Genomic DNA, 19,176 nt, shown 5'->3' on the forward strand with positions numbered 1-19,176 from the left:
AATCTCATACTTCATAAAATATTATTACACCAAATTACCTAATGAAGCACACGCTGACTCTCATATTATAAAACTCGCTGTAAACACAGAGAACTGGCACTTGCCATTTGTTATTATTGCTATATGAAAAATAAAAAATGAGAACTTGCCAGACTTATACAATGGAAAATTCCATTTTCATTGACACTTTTACATAGAATATCGCACCACAAGTCTTAACACGTAAGAAGTAAAAGAAATAAAACCTAATAAAAGCATAACTGCGGCAATGAGTACATCATTTATTACATAACGCAGCCATACTATAAAGTAGTCAAATCTTTCTAATGGACCTTTACTACAGTGTTAACCCTAAAGCTAGGTTAACCGTTGTGCTGGGATAGGCAAATAAATAATAATATAGGAGCTGCAATTATTATCCTTTCCTGGACATACTGCTTTTGTAGAACCCCTCTAGTGCTGGTCACAGGACACAAGGCCTAGGCATTTGGTCACATGATAAAGGACAAAATCGGTGTTTAGCTTGCCTTATCCTTCTGTTCAGGAGAGATCATGTGACTAGATACATGTAGCCAGATTCACGTAGAGATACGACGGCGTATCAGTAGATACGTCGTCGTAACTCCGAATCTGCGCCGTCGTATATTTAAAGTGGAAGTAAACCCTCCTATTGTTTTCAGCCAAGGAAGCTGCCATCTTGGCCTCTGTTTAATCTGCAACTGCCACAATGCTGCACATGTGATCAGTTATGAAACCAGCCATTGGATGGCTTGACAGTTTGGTTGAGAGCACAAGCAAATGTGACACCTAGCATTTCCGGCATGCCGGGAATGTTACCTTTTTTTTAAACTAGCAAATAGATGGGTTTACTTCCGCTTTAAGTGTATTCTCAAATTGAGATACGCTTAAATGTAGCTAAGATACGACCGACGGCGCCGTCGTATCTTAGCTGTCTATTTACGCTGGCCGCTAGGGGCATGTACGCAGATTTACGCCTAGAATGCGTAAATCAGCGAGATACGACCTATTCACGAACGTACGCTTGCCTGTCGCAGTAAAGATACGCCGTTTACGTCAGGCGTTTTTAGGCGTAAAGATAAACCACCAAAAAGATGGCGCAGCCAATGTTAAGTTTGGACGTCAGGACCGCGTCGAATTTTTAAAATTTTACGTAGTTTGCGTAAGTCGTCCGTGAATGGGGCTGGGCGTAATTTACGTTCACGTCGAAACCAATGAGTCTTTGCGGCGTAATTTGGAGCATGCGCACTGGGATACGTCCACGGACGGCGCATGCGCCGTTCGTTCAAAACGTCATTTACGTGGGGTCATACTTTATTTACATAAAACACGCCCACCTCTTCACAATTTGAATTAGGCGCGCTTATGCCGGCACATTTACGATACGCCGCAGTAACTTAGGACGCAAGTGCTTTGTGAATACAGCACTTGCCTCTCTAACTTACGGCAGCGTAACGTAAATTACATACGCTACGCCCACACAACTTTAAGCCACCGTACGCGAATCTGGCCAATGGGATTTAAAAGTTGTAAGCAAGTAGTAAGCATTTAGGCCAGGGCCGGGACAGGGGGTGGGAAGGAGGGGCGGCCGCCCTGGGCACTGTGGTTTCATGTGAGGAAGGGGGGGCACTGCATGAATATTGGGGGAGGAAGAATTTGGGAGGCAGCAGGGGATAAGAATCGTTGCGATGGGGACATTTTTTTTTTGCTGGAGCTGGCAAATGGGACAGGTAAGTGTTTGCTGTTTAATGTTTAAAACAGAGATAGAGTCACTTTAAATTAGATGTCTAATCTCACTTTTTTCTCTTGATTCAAGCCCACGTGAATCTCTTTGAAACAATTGGTTTTCTCGAGTCGCTTAGCATGCTTACTGTAAACAATGCACAATTGCCCCTATTAATGCAAATGGCCGGCATCATTCCTCATTATGTTTCTAGGAATAATGACATCCTCTGTAGATGGGTGGCAGAGGCCTGGAACTGAGAAATTACAAAGGACAGGGAATGTTAATTCACTGGAGCGGACTTTCGTTAACTTTAGTGTCCATAACAACGGATCTCACCATAAAGGTATAAAGACATACAGTATTTAAAGGAAAAAAATATTGAAAGACGAGCATTATAGACACAGTGGGGGGTTATTTACGAAAGGAAAATCCACTTTGCACTACAAGTCCAAAGTGCACTTCAAATTGCACTGAAAGTGCACTTGGAAGTGTAGTCGCTGTAGATCCGAGGGGGACATGCAAGGAAAATAAAAAACAGCATTTTATCTTGCACATGATTGGATAATAAAATCAGCAGAGCTTCCCCTCTTTTCAGATCTTCCCCTCAGATCTACAGCGACTGCACTTCCAAGTGCACTTTCAGTGCAATTTCAAGTGCACTTTGCACTTGTAGTTTGCACGTGTAGTGCAAAGTGGATTTGCTTGTCGTAAATAACCCCAATGTCATCGGTCTTGAAGTCTCCAACACAAGGATGTCATGTACACTGCACCCAGTCCATATCTCCTAGTCCAGCGTTTTTCAACCTTTTCAGCACAGAGGAACCCCTGCTAAAAATGACTATATCGTCAATGCATGATACAGTCCTGCCTTTTTCAATCAGGGTGCCCAGGCATTCTGGGGGGCCTTCAGGTTTCTTCAGAGGCGCTTTGGCAAAATGACCAAAAATTGAAAAAAAATGGTATATAAGCCGGTGGGTGGATCAAGCTTGTCTTTTAGATACATAAAGCCACCGGTTTTTGTTGTGCACCATTACAGCCTTTGAGACGACAGCGACCTAACAACTAATGATGTCATCAGTTGATAAGGAGGATGTCAGGCGCCTGCACAGCATCCTTGTTTGTCCCTCCCCTGACCCTCTCCCTCAACAATAGGGTCACATTAGCTGAGTGAAGGAGAGAAACCAGAGTGAAATTCATCTCTAATATTGGATGTCCTACGTAGGAGGATGTTGCTGCATTATGTAAAACTATTTGTTCCGTCTTTTTAAATTTTCAATTGGGGTGCCTAGAGATTGGGGTGCCTAGAGATTGTGCAGAATATTAAAAGGTGCTTTGACTAAAAAAAGGTTGAGAGACACTGCATTAGTATGATGGTCAGTTGGAAGAATGCGCTTAAACTTGTGGACTAGGGATGAGCTTCGTATTCAAGTCGAACTCATGTTCGATTCGAACATCGTATGTTCGATCGTTCGTTGAATTCCGAACGTTTTGGGACGTTCGCGTCAAATTCGAGTTGCTTTTCACGGCCCATAATTCACTGTGGCATCGCAGTGCATTGCTGGCTGATGATTGGCCAAGCATGCACTATGACCCGCATGCTTGCCCAATCACAGCTTGCAAAAAACGGAGAGCCATAATTGGCCAAAGCCAGGGTGGCTTTGGCCAATTATGGCTCAGGGGGTTTAGTACACGCCCCACACTATAAAAGGCCGCCTGCAGGTCGGCCTTGTGTAGTGTGTTGCGGTGGTTAAAAGAGAGAAGACAGAGAAAGTGTCATTTTTATTAGGTAGATAGAGCAGACAGGCTAGTCAGTTAAAGTTACAGTGTGTAGAGGATATATATGCATCCCAGGTGTTGTATATATATTTATACACTGTATAGTTTAGCTAGATCTGCACTTCCTAATTTACTGGCAGGCAGGTGATTGTGCTAGCTGCAGTATTCTCACGTGGTGTTCTGCCTGTGTCCTCTGCAGTGTGCACCTAAAGCTACGTGGTGTGTGTACTGTCTGTGTCTGTGCTATTTTTCTCAATGATTTTCATCCATATTGCAGGGACCAGACATTACATTAGCCGCAAGCAGTTTTAAATTACTTTTTTCTTATAGTAATCTCATTTTGTGCAGGGACAGTTCTAAATACTTGCCACTTCACAGGCATACTATAGACACCCAGCAGGTACGATATTTAAAGGAATTTTTTATTTTTTTTTCACTTTAAGCATCATTAAAATCACTGCTCCAAAAAAATTTTTTAAATCTTTTTACAATTGATACATGTTCCCTGGGGCAAGACCCGGGTTGGAACCCTAGTTGAGAAACCCTGTCCTAGTCATTGACTAACATTGTGAAGATTTCTCATCTTTACTGTACTTTGATGGGCAAAACACAGTTTCACTTTTGAGGTAGGTGGTGGGGTTTAGCCCAAAAATTGGGGGAGTAAGAACCCTCAAATCAATGTGAAACTCCGAGAGAAGCTTCGGGAGGAAGGGGAAGGGTTCCTTGCTTTAAAATAATACTGTGAAACCTACTTAAAATAGAATTATAATGGTTTGGGTGACCATTATAGATTATAATATTCTTATAACCACAGAAGGGGACCCCCACTCGCCTGCTATGCCACATAGGGAAGTCAACAATGAACAAGAAGGTCTCTTCTTCCTTGGAGTCTCTCCTTCTGCTACAACAGGGAATTCCCATAGTTACTCCTGTCATATTCATAACGTAAAATAAACTAAAAGTGACATTTTCAAAGCAGACATGCAGACCTCTCAACATAAGTGCAGAGGTCTTATCCATACCTCCCAAAATTATAGGATTCGAAAGAGAAACCTTGAAGCGCACCTCTGCCATGCCTTCCCAATACACGAAGCATAAAGAATTAATATGCGATACCCAGCCTTTCTCAGCCAGAGTTCTGTGGAACCCTTGGTTTCCTCCAGGGGCTGCTAGGGGTTCCTTGAGAAATTATAAATTTCTAAGGCCTTGTACACACGATAGGATAGCCAGAGGACAACGGTCTGAAGGACCGTTGTCTTAGGCCCCGTACACACGACCGAACATGTCTGCTGAAACTGGTCCGCAGACCAGTTTCAGCGGACATGTTCGGTCGTCTGTACGTCCGACCGGACAATTTTACGGCGGAACGGACAGGTTTCAATGCGGACAAATGTTTCTTAGCATGCTAAGAAACATGTCCGCTGGAAGCCTGTCCGTCGAACATATTCGGTCGTCTGTACGACTTACCGGACATGTCCGCTCGGCCGAAAGCCCTCGCATGCGTCAAAGTGATTCGACGCATGCGTGGAAGCATTAAACTTCCAGGGCCGCGCACGTTGCCGCGTCATCGTCGCGGCGACGAGCCAGCCACGTCACCGCGTATGGTGTCCGTATTTGATTCTGAGCATGCGTGGATTTTTAGCCGATGCTTTTGCATACTAACGTCCATCGGTTAAATTTTAAAGCAAGTTCCTATTTTTTTAACCAAAGGTTAAATAACCTATGCCCCCCCCTCAATTCCTGATGGCGGCCCTGCGCATACCTCCCAACACACACGGATTCTGCGGGACTTTCCCGCACAGACAGCTTCTTCCCGCAGTCCCGTGAAAGGGTTAATTTTCCCGCACTGCAAGAGGAGGCAGCACGGAAGCAGGAGGAACCGGAGCGGTGTGTGGAGACTGTGGCTGCTGAAGGGAAGAAAGCCGACAGCCGGGCTAATGACAGTCTGTGGCTCCGGCTGTCGGCACAGGAGAGAGTCACCCCCCCCCCCCCCCCTGCTCAACAACTGCGAAACCGGAGCATTGTGTGGATGTCTGCTGAAGGGAAGAGAGCCGACACATTCCCTGCACAGGTAAGAGCCACCCCCCCACTCAACAACTTTATTACGAACCCCCCTCCCCGCTTAACAACTTTAATGCGCACCTCCCCCGCTCAACAACTATGATTCCCCCCTTGCTCAACATCTTCAACAACTATGATCCCCACCCAATTCTCGGCTCCAGGGGGCCCCTTCAACACTCAAGCCCAGGGGCCCCCACCACCCTAAGTCCTGCCCTGTACACAGCGCACCCCTGAACTCTGCTGTCTCTGCGGACAGCACACCCCTAAATCTGCACATAATGCGCTCCTGAACTCTACACTCTATATGTAGAGCACCCCTAAACTCTGCATTTTGTACATAGCGCAGCCCTTAATCCATAACTATGTACGTCATGCACTCCTAAACTCTGCACTCTGTACATAATGCACTCCTGAACGCTACACTCTATACGTAGAGCACCCCTTAAACTTAGCATTTTGTGCTGTTGCACAGCCCTAACTCCTGCACTATGTACGTAATGCACTCCTGAACTCTGTAGGTATCGCACCCCTAAACTCTGCACTCAGTGCATAGCGCACCCCTAAACAATGCACTCTGTGTTCATAGCATACTCCTAAACTCTGCACTCTGTACATAGCGTACTCCTGAACTCTTCACTCTGTACATAATGTACTTCTGAACTCTGCACCCTGTACATAGAGTACTCCTGAACTTTGCACTCAGTACATAACGCACTTCTGAACTCTGCACCCTGTACATAGCATACTCCTGAACTCTGCACTCTGTACATAATGCACTTGTGAACTCTGCACTCTGTACATCGCACACTCCTAAACTCTGCGCTCTTTGCATAATGCATCCCTAAAATTTGCACTCTGTACAGCGCACCCTTGATCTCTGCACCCTTTATGTAGTGTACTCCTGAACTCTGCATTCTGTTTGTAACCTACTCCTGAATAATGAAGGAGTAGATATACTTGTCATACAGATACAACTGGCCCTTTGAGGGCAACCATACTGCCGATTCGGCCCATGATGAAATTGAGTTTGACACCCCTGAAATAGAGAGACAACTGAGAAGGAAACAGGGAGAGAAGAATTTAGTTTCATGATAGACAGTTCTTCCAAATGAGGGACAGTTGTGAGCTAGGTTTTCCACTGGAGTCCCTGAGATATGAAAAACACATGAGCTCTTTTCACTCTCCAGGATTTACCAAAATGTGAAATCTCAGTTTTGGGTGGCCTGACCCTTTAAGCTACGAATGTAATATACGCTTCATGTGGGAATAAATATGTGATTCTTGGCACACGTATCAGAAAGGTTAGAGAATATGATTGATTGGAATGCATTAGTAAGCACTAGAACTGATAACATTAACAAATGTTTGTAATCAAACACATGATTGAGACATTTAAGGGATTTTATAAAACACTTGGCAGCTCCTTCAGTGGCATTACTGTAAATAATTTAATGACCGTCTCCCTCTTCCAGCAGCTAGAGAAGGCTGATAACTGCATGCCGCTAGCATCTGCCGCTACGGAGAAGAACAAGAAGGGGGGGGATAAGGGGGGGGATAAGGGGGGGGGGCACAGCTTCTGCAATGTCATTAACATCCCGAAATTTGGGGCCTTCTGCTTGCATGACAGGACAAGCAGTCATTTAGCACATTATTAACTTAGATGGTTGTGGTCCTTGGTGTGCTATCTATCTGGCTGTGTTGTCAGCTGCTGGTTACACACGGATGAGGCGCAGACCAAAACATTGTCATCCCAGATGGTTCCTCCAAGTCAAAGCAGGTTCTCTAGGGGGGGGCAGATGAAAATCTGATTTGATATTTAAGCAATCTGCCTTGTACACAATTGCTCTGTGCCCAATTGACCATATTCTTCAGGGATTATTACCAGGCTGACATACTGCGCGCTAATGTAAAAGAAGCCGTTTTGCATAGCGATCTGTTTTTACAAAATCAGAAATGAGCTTTATAATAATAAATAAATAAATAAATAAATAAATCTTAAACGTGCGCTCAAGACAAACATATCAGCAAAAAATAAAAATAAATAATGCTGATATGTATTAATTAAAAATCATGAACAGTATTTTTAAATGCAACTATTGCAAGTATCAGATTTTGCATTAATATTGCCTCCTGACAAACCCCATGCACAGCAGATTCTAATCACATGCAAATAAAGGGCTAGATTCAAGTACAATTGCGCATTTTTTACGGAGGCGCAGGGCAACGTTTTTGCCCTGCGCCCCCGCAAAATTACTGCGCTGCCCTTGATTCACGGAGCAGTAGCTCCGTAAATTGTGTGGGTGCGCCGGCAAAATGCCTGGCGTAAGCGCGCGCAATTTAAATGATCCCGTAGGGGGCGGGAATCATTTAAATTGGGCGCGTTCCCGCGCCGATCGTAGAGCGCATGCTCCGTCGGGAAACTTTCCCGACGTGCATTGCGGCAAATGACGTCGCAAGGACGTCATTTGCTTCAAAGTGAACGTGAATGGCGTCCAGCGCCATTCACGAATCACTTACGCAAACTACGTAAATTTGAAATTTCGAGGCGCGGGAACGACGGGTATACGTAACATTGGCTGCCCCTGCTAATAGCAGGGGCAGCCTTACGCGAAAATCGCCGTACAGAAACTACGTAAACTGCGTACGCAGGGCTCGCGTAACGTTGTGAATCGGCGTTAGTATGCAATTTGCATACTATACGCTGAGCACAACGGGAGCGCCCCCTAGCGGCCATCGCAAGAATGCAGCCTAAGATATGCGGGCATAAGAGCCTTATGCCGCGCATATATTAGGCTGCAGTCGGCGTAACGAGGTTCCTGAATCAGGAGCATTCGTTACGCCGGGGGAAGTAAGCAATTGCGCTGTGTAACTATGGTTACACAGGCGCAATTGCTTCTTGAATCCAGGCCAAAGAGTAGAGTGAGCAGAAGGATGACCCTATAACAGGGCTTGACAAATTTGCTCTTAATCCATTTTTTTTTTTTAAAAGGGTAACTCCACTTTCGTGGGGAAAAAAACCAGCAAATAAAGAAAAAATAATATTGTGTATACAATTGCGACACAAGTCATATTGTAATTGAATGTTATTAAAGTGGGTGTAAACCCATCTAAAAAAAATAAAATAAAAAAAAATAGCACCTACCTGCAAGAAAAAGACATATAGGTAGATTCACAAAGAGTTAGGCCGGCTTATCAGTAGATAAGCCGACCTAACTCAGAATCTATGCCGACTTATGTTTAAGCGTATGCTCAAACAGAGATACGCTTAAACCTATCTAAGATACGACGGCTTGCGCCGTCCTATCTTAGATTGCAATATTTTGGATGGCCGCTAGGTGGCGCTTCCATTGCGGTCGGCGTAGAATATGTAAATGAGGGGATACGCCGATTCACGAAAGTACGCCAGGCCGACGCAGTACTTTTACGCTGTTTACGTAAGAGATAGGCCGCGTAAAGTTAGAGCTAGGCTCTAGTGGAATAGTAATGTTAAGTATGGCCACCGTTCCCGCCGCAAAATTCAAAATTTTTACGTCGTTTGTGTAAGTTGTCCGCGAATCGGGATTTACGTCGTTTACGTCCACGTCGAAATCAATAGGCCCGTACGGAGTACTTAGCCGCAATGCGCACTGGGAAATGTAGACGCCCGGCGCATGCGCAGTAGCCAAAAAACGTCAAAAACGTGAGGTCAAGCCTCATTGCCATTAAACACGCCCCCCTCCAACCCATTTGAATTAGGCGCCCTTACGCCCGCCGTGTTTACACTACGCCGCCCTAAGTAAGGAGGTAAGTGCCTTGAGAATCATGTACTTGCCTCTCTTACTTAAGGCTGCGTAGTGTAAACACGCTAGGCTACGCCGTCTTAAAAATGCGCGCACGTACCTGAATCTACCCAATAATGAGCTAGTATGTGCAATCAACACCTATGGTATGTATGTATTATAATCAACACCTATGGTTCTCTGTGTGCCTTGTACAAATAAAAATAGAATTTTAAATAAATGGTGTGGTACCTTTAAAATGCTATTGGCGTTTTTTTTTTTAGGGACTTAGGCCCGGATTCACATACATCGGCGCATATTTATGCCGCCGTAGCGTATATCCTTTACGCTACGCCGACGTAGCGCAGAGAGGCAAGCACTGGATTCACAAAGCCAGTGCTGCCAAATCTGAGCTGGGTTTCTTAGGAGTAAGTCGTCGTAAGTGGAAGTGGGCGTGACCCCATGCAAATGATGGGCTGAGTCTCAGACAGATACGTATAATGAACGGCTACGCCTAGTCATATTCACGTTCTACGTAAACTACGTAAAATACGTCGGCTTGTGTTCCCTGGTGCAGCCATTTGCATGGATGCTGCTGACTTACACCTGCTTTATGGGGCATAACTATACGCCGGACGTAAGACTTTACGCGCACTGCGTCGGACGGACGTACGTTCGTGAATTGCCGTATCTCCCTCATTTGCATATGTGAATAGAAAATCAACGTGTGCGCCAAATATGTCTAGCGTAAATATGCGCCCACTCTACGCCGGCGTAGGAAAGTTACGTCAGTCGGATGAAGCCTATTTTCAGGCGTATCTTGGTTTCAGAGTCCGGCGCATAGATACGACGGCGCATATTTGCACTTACGCGGCGTATCTCGAGATACGTCGGCGTAAGTGCTTTGTGAATCTGGGCCTTAATATTCCTCAGTGTCTTATATGAGAAGATGTGGTACCATTAAACCCGTGTGGACAAAAAAGAGACTGCCTTGCGCAATCTCCTTCCCATTCTCTAGCATCTAAGATTGCTGCTGCCCCATCCCTATCCAAACACAGGCTGGGAGCAAGAAGATAACCAAGCTATACTGCCTGACAACATTAGACAGACAAGAGATCACCAACCATACAGCACTGGGGTAGATTCAGGTAGCAATTGCGTCTGCGTAACCATAGTTACGCAGCGCAATTGCTTACTTGCCCCGGCGTAACGAGTTCTCCTGATTCAGAGAGCTCGTTACGCCAACTACAGCCTAAGATATGCGTGGCATAAGGCTCTTATGCCCTCATATCTTAGGCTGCATTCTTACGTTGGCCGCTAGGTGGCGTTCCCGTTGTGGTCAGCGTATAGTATGCAAATTGCATACTAACGCCGATTCACAACGTTATGCGAGCCCTGCGTACGCAGTTTACGTCGTTTGCGTACGTCGGGTTTCGCGTAAGGCTGCACATGCTAAAAGCAGGGGCAGCCAATGCTAAAGTATACCCGTCGTTTCCGCGTCGCGAAATTTGAAATTTACGTCGTTTGCGTAAGTGAATCGTGAATGGCGCTGGACGCCATTCACGTTCACTTTGAAGCAAATGACGTCCTTGCGACGTCATTTACTGCAATGCACGTCGGGAAAGTTTCCCGACGGAGCAAGCGCCCTACGCTCGGCGCGGGAACGCGCCTAATTTAAATGATTCCCGCCCCCTACGGGATCATTTAAATTGCATGCGCTTACGCCAGGCATTTTGCCGGAGCGCCCACGCAATTTACGGAGCTACTGCTCCGTGAATCGCGGGTAGCGCAGAAAATTTGCGGGGGCGCAGGGCAAAAACGGTGCCCTGCGCCTACGTAAAAAAAGCGCAAGGCTACCTGAATCTACCCCACTGTGTACATTTCAGGACTGGCTACAAAACCTCATTGGGCTCTATAGAGGGCCACACTTTGCAGGGGAAGTGTGCCGGAATCCCACATCCACCATTGAAGGACATTTCATACAAAGTCATCCAGATCAGCTTCGCAAGTTTTTATATAACCAGATCAGAGTCACAACAAAAACTTTATCCTGTTTTTTTCTGCCGCCGTGCTGAATATGACGCTTCCCTTGTAAAATAACACCAGCTGACTTTACACAATGGCTTTTCAGATCAGAAGACAAGAAATATGACAACCCTGCAGAATGCGATACTTTTATACTTTGTATCTCTGCCAGGAACAAAAACTTTTTAACTATCAGTTAACAAGATAATAGAAGGTGGAAGAGTAAACTGCTGGTGTTGAGTTATTCACTTTACAGTCAACACTGAGGACAAGGGGGCACTCTTTACGTCTAGAGGAAAAGAGATTTCACCTCCAAATACGGAAAGGTTTTTTCACAGTAAGAGCTGTGAAAATGTGGAACAGACTCCCTCCAAAGGTGGTTCTGGCCAGCTCAGTAGATTGCTTTAAGAAAGGCCTGGATACTTTCCTAAATGTACATAAAATAATTGAGTACTAAGATTTGTAGGTAAAGTTGATCCGGGGAAAATCCGATTGCCTCTCGGGGGATCAGGAAGGAATTTTTTCCCCTGCTGTAGCAAATTGGATCATGCTCTGCTGTTTTTTTTTTGCCTTCCTCTGGATCAACTGTGGGTATGGAGTTGGGTGTATGGGATTGTACTGTGTTTTTTTATTTTGTTTTTTTTTTGTGGTTGAACTGGATGGACTTGTGTCTTTTTTCAACCTGACTAACTATGTAACCTAGAGCCGGGGTCTCCAAACTTCCGAAACAAAGGTCCAGCTTACTGCCCTTCAAACTTTATGGGGCCGGACTGTTAATGGGAGTAGAAGATGCACGGCATCGGTGGTCAGTGGGAGTAAAACATTTACATCATTAGTGTCAGTGGGAGGAATAGTGCCCCATCATTGGTGACAGTGGGAGGAATAGTGCCCCATCATTGGTGACAGTGGGAGGAATAGTGCCCCATCATTGGTGTCAGTGGGAAGAAAAATGCCACATCATTGGTGTCAGTGGGAAGGAAAAATGCCCCATCATTGGTGTCAGTGGGAAGGAAAAATGCCCCATCATTGGTGTCAGTGGGAAGAATAATGCAGTAATTTGTGCCCCCCCTCCCCGCCTACTCCTTCATAAAGTCGTAACAAGTTATAAGTCAAATGCAGACATTCTAGGTCAATGACAAATCCAGGGGGGTTCTGTTTGGTGTTTTTATTTTAGGGGTAACTTGAATAGGTTGGGGGAATTGAGTAAAAGAACTGTGTAAAAGATGAGGGCAGCAAACTTCCTTCTGAGAACCCAAAATATATCATTGTATCTAGAGATCTGCCTGGAGTACAGCTTTAATAAGAACGTGTAGAGCAATCAGGGCTGGTGCAAGGATTTTTGACACCCTAGGCGAAACCTTATTTTGCCGACCCACCCTGATGCCCCCGGCTCCACCCCCTTTTCGCTGCCCATGTATACCCCACCTTTTTAATGAAGCACCCATCACATGCAGCCCACCGGCGCCCATCAAATGTAGCCTCACCAGCGCCCATCAAATGCAGCCTCACCGGCTCTCCATCAAATGCAGCCTCACCAGCGCCCATCAAATGCAGCCTCACCAGCTCTCCATCAAATGTAGCCTCACCAGCACCCATCAAATGCAGCCTCACCGGCTCTCCATCAAATGCAGCCTCACCAGCGCCCATTAAATGTAGCCCCACCAGCGCCCATTAAATGCAGCCTACAAGTGCCCATCAATGCAGCCTCACCAACGCTCCATCAAATGCAGCCTCACCGGCGCCCATCAAATGCAGCCTCACCAGCGCTCCCCATCAAATGTAGCCTCACCAGCGCCCATTAAATGCAGCCTACAAGTGCCCAGCAATGCAGCCTATCCAGTGCCCATTAATGAATGTTTGCTTGCTTCCATTCATTCGGGAGTTGGGACACAGACGCAGTCCTCCATCTGCCTGCTGAGACTCGGTTTCTTGCTGTATAGAAAAGAGAGTATGAGCACCAGGGGCCGGGCGCAGTAGGGAGCAGGGAGCCCTAGGCGGCTGCCTAGTTTGCCTAGTGGTAGCACCGGCCCTGAGAGCATTAAACCCCCTAAGTTATGCACATACCAGCGAGGTGAGTTTACTACTCTTGGTAGGTTTCACAGATTAAATGTCTGTTGGCATGTACTGAATACGATTGCTCATAGTTGTGTAATCATTAATCTACTTCAAAACTGAGTAACAACCCTCAGCATGATTACTGAAGTCCGATCCTTTCCGATTTTGCAAGTTTTCACTGAATCCTTCAGGAAGTGACACCTGATGATCACACATATTGACGCCACGCCAAGATGCAGTTAAAGGGGCATTGTCACCTTTTTAATGCAACTTAGATATGATGTGAAAGAGATCAGCATTATGTAATTATAAAATCGGCGATTGAGAATATTAAAAACATTGTTTCTTTGTACAGTTTACATGATAAATGGAGTCTGTGCCCTATATTTGCCTAATGCAGCCTTTATCAACCTTTTTACGCCAAAGGAAGCATTAAAACAGTTTTCAGGTCTTGGGGATCCCTGCTGAAAATACATTTATCAGGGGTCAATGGCAGGCATGGATCTAGCGGGGTGCTGGGATGGGCTGTGCCCCCAAGATTTTAGTTGTTCCCCCCAGGGCTCGAAATGCACATTTACTGATCCATGAAGCACTCTGATGGGGACAATTGATGTAAGGGGGCACTCTGATGGGGACAATGAATGTAAGGGGGCACTCTGATGGGGACAATGGATGTAAGGGGGCACTCTCATGGGGACATTTGATGTAAGGGGGCACTCTCATGGGGACAATGGATGTAAGGGGGCACTCTCATGGGGACAGTTGATTTAGGGGGCACTCTGATGGGGACAGTTGATGTGAGGGAGCACTCCAATGGGGACAATTGATGCAAGGGGGCACTCTGATGGAGACAGTTAATGTAAGGGGGCACTCGGACCTAAACAGTTGATGTAAAGAGTTACTCTGATGATGACAGTTGATATAAGGGGCACTTTGATGGTGACAGTTGACGTAAGAGGGTACTGTGATGGGGACAATTGATGTAACAGGGCACTCTGATGGAGACAGTTGATGTAAGGGGACACTATCATGGGGACAATTGATGTAAGGGGGCAGTCTGATGGAGACAGTTAATGTAAGGGGGCACTCCGACCCGGACAGTTGATGTAAAGAGGTACTCAGATGGGGACAGTTGATATAAGGGGCACTTTGATGGAGACAGTTGATGTGAGGGGGCACTCTGATGGGAACAATCGATGTAAGGGGCAACTCTTATAGAAAAAAATAATGTAAGGGGGGTTCTGGTGGGGCAATTGATGTAAGGGGGCATTTTGATTGGACAGTTAATGCAGGGGGCACTCTGAAGGGGACACCTAATATAAAGAGGGGCTCGGCCTCGGACAAGAGGACATCCGTGATAGGCGGAACACTGAACAGAGGCTCTGCTGGGAAAATTAGTGTTCCGCCTATCACGGAACAGCCTGAGGAGGAGGCGCGGATTTTGAATAATGGATGGCCGCCGTCTGACTGACTGACTCTGCAAACAGGAGAAGGTAGGGAGATCATTGAGGCAGGGAATGGAATGGCACAGTGAGGCATGTATAGATGGCACAGTGAGGCATGTATAGATGGCACAGTGAGGCATGTATAGATGGCACAGTGAGGCATGTATAGATGACACAGTGAGGCATGTATAGATACCACAGTGAGGCATGTATAGATGGCACAGTGAGGCATGTATAGATGGCACAGTGAGGCATGTATAGATGGCACAGTGAGGCATGTACTGTATAGATGGCACAGTGAGGCATGTATAGATGGCACAGTGAGGCATGTATAGATGGCACAGTGAGGCATGTATAGATGGCACAGTGAGGCATGTATAGATGGCACAGTGAGGCATGTATAGATGGCATAGTGAGGCATGTATAGATGGGCGCAGTGAGGCATGTATAGATGGCACAGTGAGGCATGTATAATGGCACAGTGAGGCATGTATAGATGACACAGTGGGGCATGTATAGATGGCACAGTGAGGCATGTATAGATGGCACAGTGAGACATGTATAGATGGCATAGTGAGGCATGTATAGATGGCGCAGTGAGGCATGTATAGATGGCATAGTGAGGCATGTATAGATGGCACAGTAAGGCATGTATAATGGCACAGTGAGGGGTCGTCCTATAAAGTGAGTATATCCCAAAACCAAAATTTTAGCTGGAAAATTAGGGGGTCGTCTTATACGCCGACAAAAATACGGTACATAAAAGAAGGTACATTTGTAACTGCATCTTTCTGTTTGTCCGCTGAAAGAAGAAGGATTTCCAGGGGGCGCTGTGTAATTTTTTTTTCTTAAAAGGGGGCATTAGGCCAAATAAGTTTGGAAACCTCAGCCTTAGACCATAAGGCCTGCTGTACAATACCATTAAGCAAAGAAAAACAGTATTGAGCAGAAGTTTACAGTTCTGTACTACAACCATAAAGCTTGCCAAGAAAAAAAAAGTGGACAATGCTAACTAAACTCTTTTACTGAATAGCTGGCGAGTGTCTGCGACTTTCCAAACACAAGATGTGCATTCTTCAAATCCAGATGTTAAAGCTATTTGTTCCAATGAAAGATCTGAGATAGCTACAGAAATATGTAATCTGATAGATTTGATCCAGGTACACACAGTATAATATAAAAAAAGTACTATAAAGTATGTCAGAAGAGGCCATCTTGCATTTTTACAGCGTTAATCGTTATCGCAACTGCAAATGTCAGCGCAGACTTAAAAGACTTGCAGCCAATAATCAATCTGGTGCTTTTCATAAAAGGGCAATAAAACAAACTTTCCTTCAAAAATGACTATAACAAATGAGCACAATGCGGCGTCGCCAGTTTAATGGCGTAAGGAGCAGCGATAACACAAAAGACTAATAACGCATAGCTAACACGTTTCAGATTACTAGCATCTGATAAGTGAAATTGCGATTCGTTTGCTAGAGATGCAAATTGCTAGAGGTAAACGAATTTAAAAATCTGCAACTGGTTGCTAGGGGTAAACAAATCGTTATGCGCTGGTGATCAATTAGCACATCGAACGCTGCTTGTGATTCACCCTGAAAACCACACTCCATATGTTTTTGGATTTTAAAGCAGTAATTGTTTGGTCATAATAGTTCCAGCATGACGGATGGTCTCCATACACTAACAAGCCTTGGGCTGTGGGCTACAAATTCCATCTTGTACCACCATTTACTACGAACAGAGGATTTATTGTACTGAGATGTGTTTGATCACTTTTTCCACTACCAAGAGCCTTAAAAATGAATTCAATTTACTCTGATAATAAAGATTATGGATGATGATGACTAGAGCTGCACGATTCTGGCCAAAATCACAGTTTTTTGCTTAGAATAAAGATCACGATTCTCTCAGGATTCTCGCGATGTAAAATCTTTCACATTATACAAAAAAATAAATTGGGCTAACTTTACTGGTTAGGTTTTTTTTTTATTTATTTTTATTCATTAAAGTAATTTTTCCCAAAAAAATACATTTTAAAGATCGCTGCGCAAATACAGTGTGACACAAACTATTGCAACAACCACCATTTTATTCTCCAATGTCTCTACTAAAAAATATATATATAGGGCCAGATCCACAAAGAGCCGCCGTAACTTAAATATTCTGATTTAAGTTACACTGCCGCAAAATTTCTACCTAAGTGCCTGATCCACAAAGCACTTACCTAGAAATTTTCGGCTGTGTAACTTAAATCCGGCCGGCACAAGGCGTTCCCAATTCAAATGGGGCGAGTCCCATTTAAATTAGGCGCGCTCCCACGCCGGACGTACTGCGCATGCTCGTGACATCATTTTCCCGACGGGCATAGCGCGAAATTACGTTACGCCGTGTTTTGTGAATCGCGCCGGGTAAAAAAAGTTGCGTCGGGAAAAAAAAAAGATACGTCGAAAAAAAAAAATCAAAAAAAAAAAAAATCTGCGTCGCTGCAAAGAAGGGTCTACTTTTACAAGGTGTAAACAGTTTACACTTTGTAAAAGCAGCCCTAATTTTACGATTGCAACGTAAGTATTTACGGAGATTTCACGAAGCTAAACCGCTTCGTGGATCTCCGTAAGTGCTCATTTGCATACGCGAAGCGGCATTTCGACTCGAAATGCCCCCAGCGGCGGATGCGGTACTGCATCCTAAGATCCGGCAGTGTAAGTCCCTTACACATGCCGGATCTTCTGCCTATCTTTGGGAAACTGATTCTGTGGATCAGTTCCAAAGATAGAAACAGGGATACGACGGCGTATCAGTAGATACGCCGGCGTATCCCTTTTGAGGATCTGGCCCATAATTATTATTATTATACAGGATTTATATTGCGCCAACAGTTTGTGCAGCGCTTTACATCAGAATGTTTTGGAGTTCTAAGTAATTTTCTAACAAAAAAAAATATTTTTAACTTGAAAACAACAAATGTCAAAAAAAGGTTTAGGCCCGGATTCAGAAAGCCTGGCGTTACTTTGTGCGGGCATAGCGTATCTCAGATACGCTACGCCGCCGTAACCTAGTGAGGCAGGTTCTGTATTCAGAAAGAACCTGCGCCCTAAGTTACGGCGGCGTAGCGTATGAAGCCCGCCTAATTCAAAATTGGAATTGGGCGTGTTTTATGTTAATTCAGTGTGACCCCACGTAAATGACGTTTTTAAGGAACGGCGCATGCGCCGTCCGTGGACGTATCCCAGTGCGCATGGTCCAAATTACGCCGCAAAGCCTCATTGGTTTCGACGTGAACGTAACTTACGCAAAGCCCTATTCGCGAACGACTTACGCAAACGACGCAAAATTCGATGCTGGCTCGACGTCCATACTTAACAGTGGCTACGCCTCATATAGCAGGGGTAAGTCATTCCTCCCCAGATGTGAGAAGAGTGGTAGATTGGCTAACTGTTGCCTTGTACTATGCCCAAGCAAAATGTCCCCCTTTCCCACTCCCCAGACACTAATTCTAGTGGCCCTTATGTCAAACATGGAATCTCTCACTTTCTCAGGATTTCCTCTTACCTCCTGTTTTAGCTATGGGACCGGAAGCAAAGAAAATCTCCCCAATGGGACAAAGATGGCAAAAATATCGGACATCGGTCATAACCCTCCGTTACTCTATCCAATATGAAAGAAAAATCTTTTTCCCCAGTTGTACTTCAAGCACAGCTGCAACAATTCCTGGACAGTACACCCCATTTAGTGATATGCTTGTTGCCTGCAGCTGCCTTTATATTTCTGGTCGTCGCAGAATGGTCCTGCGTGATCCACATAACAGAGCGTCGGAAGTTCTTCTACAGATGATCGGAAGAGCACGCTATATAAAATGATTTATTTTTTCCTACAAAATATTTACAAGGTAAAAGATTTCACTGAGCCTCTCCCATCTGCTGATACTTCCAGAAAGCCAAGGCTGACACAGGAAACCCCGAAGACAGCCCAATACTCACAGATAGATTTTATTGTGAAATATATCTGTTTTTCTCTCCAGAGCCCCCAAGAACAATGAAGTAAGCTGTGTAAGGCGTGACACTTTTCACTCCTTGCTGGCTGCCGGCCCTGCTGACACCAGGCCTGTGATTCGCATTATTGCAAAACGCACAGAGTGATTGGATCATGATGTCAGGCTTTAACATGCTCGGCTGGAGACATGACTGCCGAGTGGGACACTAAGGAAGAGTCAGGGAGGCTTGTGCAATAAATTAGGGTGGGCCTCGTCCAGGATGGCAAACGCAAATATTGAGGACTGCGAGCTTAGTCATTCTCCGAGAATCAGTCT

The 19,176-nt window shown here is 45.2% G+C and overlaps 1 protein-coding gene across 9 annotated transcripts in view; it reads right to left on the reverse strand.

Annotated features, from left to right (window-relative positions):
• FMNL2 (formin like 2) overlaps positions 1 to 19,176 on the reverse strand; it is a 335,632-nt gene that overhangs the window by 203,152 nt on the left and 113,304 nt on the right. The window lies entirely within an intron of this gene.

Source organism: Rana temporaria, chromosome 6, assembly GCF_905171775.1.
Source record: "Rana temporaria chromosome 6, aRanTem1.1, whole genome shotgun sequence".
In the NCBI taxonomy this organism is placed as follows: domain Eukaryota; kingdom Metazoa; phylum Chordata; class Amphibia; order Anura; family Ranidae; genus Rana; species Rana temporaria.